This window comes from Arachis ipaensis, chromosome B9 (assembly GCF_059453495.1).
Source record: "Arachis ipaensis isolate K30076 ecotype BB chromosome B9, ASM5945349v1, whole genome shotgun sequence".
In the NCBI taxonomy this organism is placed as follows: domain Eukaryota; kingdom Viridiplantae; phylum Streptophyta; class Magnoliopsida; order Fabales; family Fabaceae; genus Arachis; species Arachis ipaensis.
In genome coordinates, this window is record NC_142444.1 from 60767692 (window position 1) to 60774096 (window position 6405).

Below are 6405 nucleotides of genomic sequence, written 5' to 3' on the forward strand. Positions count from 1 at the left end.
CCTAAAAAGTTGTTGGAATGTGACTAAAAAGCCCAGATAACAAAGTCGTACGGGTCGACGTCAGCTAAAGGCATGATCTCAAAACAAGGCTACAAAAAGTCATCCGAAACTAAAAAGGTTCTATATAAAGAACACTAAAAAGTTATCAGACAAGTCACTAAAAGCCCGGACACCAGGCCGCAAGGATAATTTTGCCCGACTTGATAAAGGGTTGACAAGTACCAACTCAAAGCAAGGCGTGATCCCAAAGGCAAGGGTTGGAAACCCACTCAAAGGAGGTCGGACTGGGAAATACCTAATCTCTATAAAATTCACAAAAGGTTGCAAAAAGCAAACCTCCAAACGTTCCACAAAATGCGTCCATCAAAATAAAACATTAAAGACTCAAAAGGCTACCTAAAAAGCAGCCCAGAGTTTAAAGTGTTTGTTTTTCAAAACAAAAGTTGCTGAGAAGCAACCAAATGTCAAAGGAGTCAACTACAAAATACAAAAACATAAACAAAGTTCAAAGTCCACAAGTTGGACTATAACAGTTCACAAGCATAAAAAGTCATAGGGGATCCAAATTCGCCCCAGTGGCAACATCCTTGGAAGGAGGAGCAGGAGGCATGGTCAAGATAGGGGTAGCATTGACAACTCCATCTGGCCCATTCAAAATCTCCACGTCCAGCTCGGCCTCAGGAGGATTGACCTCTGAAGGGATGGAAGAAGCTGAAGCTGCTGAAGCTTTGGCTGGTGGCATAAGAGGAGGACCCTCATCATCATCATCAGGGGCAGGCACAATCTTGCCATCCTCCACCACATTATCCATGTTGAACAAGGAGAGATCAGCCTCGGGAGCAATAACTTGGACCTGAGCCTTCAGGATCTCGAACATATCAGTCATACTATTCACCATGTGTCCCTGAAGCTCGGTATAGTCATCTTGGGCAGATTGAAGCCTCTCTTTAGTTTCTAGCAACTCACCATAGATCCGGGTATAGCTCTCCTTATACTTTTTTGCATCCTCCTCGGCCAAGTTAGCAGCTGCCTCTGCCCTAGTAGCACACTCTTGGTAGCAGCTGCCTCCTCGAGTTCATCCTTCAGACCTTTCACCCTATCAAATTCAGCTTGGGCATCCTCTCGAAAAGCCTTGGTAGCATGGACAGGGGACTCCCTAACAACCCTAGATAAAGCCGCGCCAGCATTGGCCATCCGAATGCTATTGCTCGTTATAAAGTCAAGGTGACGAAGGATCGAGACGTCGTCCAGAGGGACTTTACCATGTGGAGCAATCAATTCTGTGGCAAAGGCCACACCATCAAATTCCTTGTCATCAAGATTATACGTCCCAATAGTTTTTTGGCGCTTGGGAGGTGGGCTAGCAGCATTAGGAGAGGAGGCAGGACCAGAAGTCGCCTGAGATGGATCAGATGGAATTGTCCAAACTCTAGGGTTCGGGATGATCTTTTTCAGGCCCTGAGAGTCAGAAGTCGGTTTCTTCGGGGGCACCTAAGAAGACCCTTCCCCCGAGGTCTTCGCCGTCAAGTTTTGGATAGCGCTCGCCTTCTTGGCCTTTCAGAAGGCCTTCATGGAGTCTGAAGATTTCACCATCTCTGAAAAGGAAGCCAGGAAAACAAGTTACAATAATAAGAAGGGATAAATTCACAAACAATAGAAGAAAATTATCTAGAAAAAGTCGGACGCTACCTAGCTCAGCACGGATGAGGGAGGGATCTCCTAGAAATTTCTTTGTGTCCAGAAGAGGAGGTTTCCCCCAGTGCTCCTCTAGAACACCCACAAAGGCTTGTTCTACTTCATCCAAACTCTCCCAAGAATACTTGGGAGCTACTATATCTTTTTGCCAACTGATGAGCGGATAATTTATACGCTTTTTGACATTGTTTTTAGTATGTTTTTAGTAGGATCTAGTTACTTTTAGGGATGTTTTCATTAGTTTTTATGTTAAATTCACATTTCTGGACTTTACTATGAGTTTGTGTGTTTTTCTGTGATTTCAGGTATTTTCTGGCTGAAATTGAGGGACTTGAGCAAAAATCAGATTCAGAGGTTGAAGAAGGACTGCTGATGCTATTGGATTCTGACCTCCCTACACTCAAAGTGGATTTTCTGGAGCTACAGAACTCGAAATGGCGCGCTTCTAATTGCGTTGGAGAGTAGACATCCAGGGCTTTCCAGCACTATATAATAGTCCATACTTTGGCCAAGAATAGATGACGTAAACTGGCGTTCAACGCCAGCTTTCTGCCCAAATCTGGCGTCCAGCGCCAGAAAAGGATCCAAAACCAGAGTTGAACGCCCAAACTAGCACAAATGCTGGCGTTCAACTCCAAGAAGGACCTCTACACGTGCAACACTCAAGCTCAGCCCAAGCACACACCAAGTGGGCCCCGGAAGTGGATTTATGCATCAATTACTTACTCATGTAAACCCTAGTAGCTAGTTTATTATAAATAGGACCTTTTACTATTGTATTAGACATCTTTTGAACCATCTTTGAATCTTGAGAATCTTTAGACGCCTGGTTCTTAGATCAGAGGGGCTGGTCATTCGGCCATGCCTGGACCTTTCACTTATATATTTTTAACGGTAGAGTTTCTACACTCCATAGATTAAGGTGTGGAGCTCTGCTGTTCCTCAAAGATTAATGCAAAGTACTACTGTTTTCTATTCAATTCATCTTACTTCGCTTCTAAGATATTCATTCGTACTTCAATCTGAATGAGATGAACGTGACAATCATCATCATTCCCTATGAACGTGTGCCTGACAACCACTTCCGTTCTACCTTCGACAGAATGAATATCTCTTAGATCTCTTAATCAGAATCTTCGTGGCGTAAGCTAGAATGATGGCGGCATTCAAGAGAATCCAGAAAGTCTAAACCTTGTCTGTGGTATTCCGAGTAGGATTCAATGAATGAATGACTGTGACGAGCTCCAAACTCGCGATTGCAGGGCGTTAGTGACAGACGCAAAAGGATAGTAAATCCTATTCCAGCATGATCGAGAACCGACAGATGAATAGCCGTGCCGTGACAGGGTGCGTTGACCATTTTCACTGAGAGGATAAGATGAAGCCATTGACAAGGGTGATGCCTCCAGACGATTAGCCGTGCGGTGACAGGGCATTGGATCATTTTCCCGAGAGATGACCGAAAGTAGCCATTGACAGTGGTGATGTATCACATAAAGCTAGCCATGGAAAGGAGTAAGACTGATTGGATGAAGATAGCAGGAAAGCAGAGGTTCAGAAGAACGAAAGCATCTCCATTCGCTTATCTGAAATTCCTACCAATGAATTACATAAGTATTTCTATCCCTATTTTATTATATTAAATTCGAAAACACCATTATCAATTTATATCCGCCTAACTGAGATTTGCAAGGTGACCATAGCTTGCTTCATACCAACAATCTCCGTGGGATTCGACCCTTACTCACGTACGGTATTACTTGGACGACCCAGTGCACTTGCTGGTCAGTTACACGGAGTTGTGAACCGTGGTTTTGGCATCATATTTTTGGCGCCATTTCCAGGGAAAGAAAGAGCAATGAACTTTACATAATTAAAGTGTAATCACGATTCCGCGTACCAAGTTTTTGGCACCGTTGCCGGGGATTGTTCGAGTTTGGACAACTAACGGTTCATCCTGTTGCTCAGATTAGGTAATTTTCTTTTTGTTTTGTTTTCAAAAATTTTTCAAAAAAATCTTTCTAAAATTTTTCTTTTGTTTTCGAAAAAAACATTGTTTTCAAAAATAAATTATTCTATAGATTCAAAATTCTTAAGAATGAATTCTAGTGTTTCAAGAAGCATGTGAAGCCTGGCTGGCTACAAAGCCATGTCTAAATTCTTTTGGACTGAGGCTTGCAATTTGTTATCAAGAGCAATATACTCTGATGTTAAATGCTGAAGCTTGGCTGGCCATTGGCCATGTCTAGTGTTTTGGACCGGAGCTTTCATTGAAAGCTTGGCTGGCTAGTGAGCCATGTCTAATTGCTGGACCGAAGCTTTAGACTAACATGGCAAGATTCCTGGAATTCATGTTAAAAATTTTGGAATCCTTATTTTTCTTTTTCATATAATTTTCGAAAAAAAAAATCCAAAAAAATTAGAAAATCATAAAAATCAAAAATGATTTTCTGTTTCTTGTTTGAGTCTTGAGTCATATCATAAGTTTGGTGTCACTTGCATATGCATCTTGCATTTTTCGAAAATCTCATGCATTCATGGTGTTCTTCATGATCTTCAAGTTGTTCTTGGTAAGTCTTCTTGTTTGATCTTGATGATTTTTTGTTTTGTGTCTTTTCATGTTTATCATATGCATTCTTGAATTCTCAGTGTCTAAGCATTAAAGAATTCTAAGTTTGGTGTCTTGCATGTTTTCTTTGCATTAAAATTTTTTCAAAATTGTGTCTATGATGTTCATCTTGACATTCATAGTGTTCTTGGTGTTCATCTTGACATTCATAGCATTCTTGCATGCATCACATGTTTTGATCTAAAAATTTCATGCATTGCATCTTTTTAGTGTTTTTCTCTTGCATCATAAAAAATAAAAAAAAAATATCTTTCCCTTTTTCTCTCATCAAATTCAAAAATTTGAGTTGACTTTTTCAAAAATTTTTAAAATCAAGTTGTTTCTTATGAGTTAAATCAAATTTTCAATTTGAAAATCTTATCTTTTTCAAAATCTTTTTCAAAAATCAAATCTTTTTCAAACTTCTTAGTTATTTTCGAAAATTCAAAAAAATATTTTTCAAAAATCTTTTTCTTATTTTTATATAAAATTTTCGAAAATAACATAATCAATTAATGTTTTGATTAAAAATTTGAAGTTTGTTACTTGCTTGTTAAGAAAGATTCAAACTTTAAGTTCTAGAATCATATCTTGTGATTTCTTATGAATCAAGTCATTAATTAAGATTTTAAAAATCAAATCTTTTTCAAAACTAATTTCTAAAATATCTTCTTATCTTACCTTTTTCAAAAAGTTGGTTTCAAAATATCTTTTCTAACCTCCTAACTTCTTATCTTTTCAAAATTTGTTTCAACTAACTAACTAACTTTTTGTTTGTTTCTTAACTTTTTCAAAACTACCTAACTAACTCTCTCTCTCTAATTTTCGAAAATATCTTCCCTCTTTTTCAAAAATTTCTTTTTAATTAACTAATTATTCTTATTTTTATTTTTGATTTTAAAAATTTTCGAAAAATACTAACATTTTTCAAAAACCATTTTCGAAAATCACTAACCCTTTTTCAAAAATTATTTTCGAAAATTCTCCCTCTCCCATCTTATTCTATTTATTCATCTGCTAACATCTCATCTCACATCTCAACCCTCCTCACAGTTGTGTTTCTTCCATTATATTACATTCTTTGTCTCCCCCTCTTTTTCTACTCACACAGGGATCCCTATACTGTGGTATAAAGGATCCATATTATTATTATTATTATTTCTGTGCCCTCTTCTTTGTCATATGAGCAGGAGCAAGGACAAGAATATTCTTGTTGAAGCAGATCCAGAACCTGAAAGGACTCTGAAGAGAAAATTAAGAGAAGCTAAATTACAACAATCCAGAGATAACCTTTCAGAAATTTTCGAACAGGAAGAGGAGATGGCAGCCGAAAATAATAATAATGTAAGGAAGATGCTTGGTGACTTTACTGCACCTAATTCCAATTTACATGGAAGAAGCATCTCCATTCCTGCCATTGGAGCAAACAACTTTGAGCTGAAACCTCAATTAGTTTCTCTAATGCAGCAGAAATGCAAGTTTCATGGACTTCCATCTGAAGATCCTTTTCAGTTCTTAACTGAATTCTTGCAGATATGTGATACTGTTAAGACTAATGGAGTAGATCCTGAAGTCTACAGGCTCATGCTTTTCCCTTTTGCTGTAACAGACAGAGCTAGATTATGGTTGGATTCTCAACCCAAAGACAGCCTGAACTCTTGGGATAAGCTGGTCATGGCTTTCTTAGCCAAGTACTTTCCTCCTCAAAAGCTGAGCAAGCTTAGAGCTGATGTTCAAACCTTCAAACAGAAAGAAGGTGAATCCCTCTATGAAGCTTGGGAAAGATACAAACAGTTGACCAAAAAGTGTCCTTCTGACATGCATTCAGAATGGACCATCCTGGATATATTCTATGATGGTTTATCTGAGCTATCAAAGATGTCACTGGACACTTCTGCAGGTGAATCCATTCACCTAAAGAAAACGCCTACAGAAACTCAAGAACTCATTGACATGGTTGCTAATAACCAGTTCATGTACACTTCTGAAAGGAATCCTGTGAGTAATGGGACGCCTATGAAGAAGGGAGTTCTTGAAGTTGATACTCTGAATGCCATATTGGCTCAGAATAAAATATTGACTCAGTAAGTCAATATGATCTC

General features: G+C 38.6%; 1 non-coding gene across 1 annotated transcript; it reads right to left on the reverse strand.

Moving 5' to 3' along the window:
• Positions 1-6019: 6019 nt before the first annotated feature.
• Positions 6020-6123, reverse strand: LOC148544839 (small nucleolar RNA R71). The gene has a single exon (XR_015900781.1). It is a non-coding gene; the product is annotated as a small nucleolar RNA R71 (small nucleolar RNA).
• Between the last annotated feature and the right edge of the window lie 282 nt (positions 6124-6405).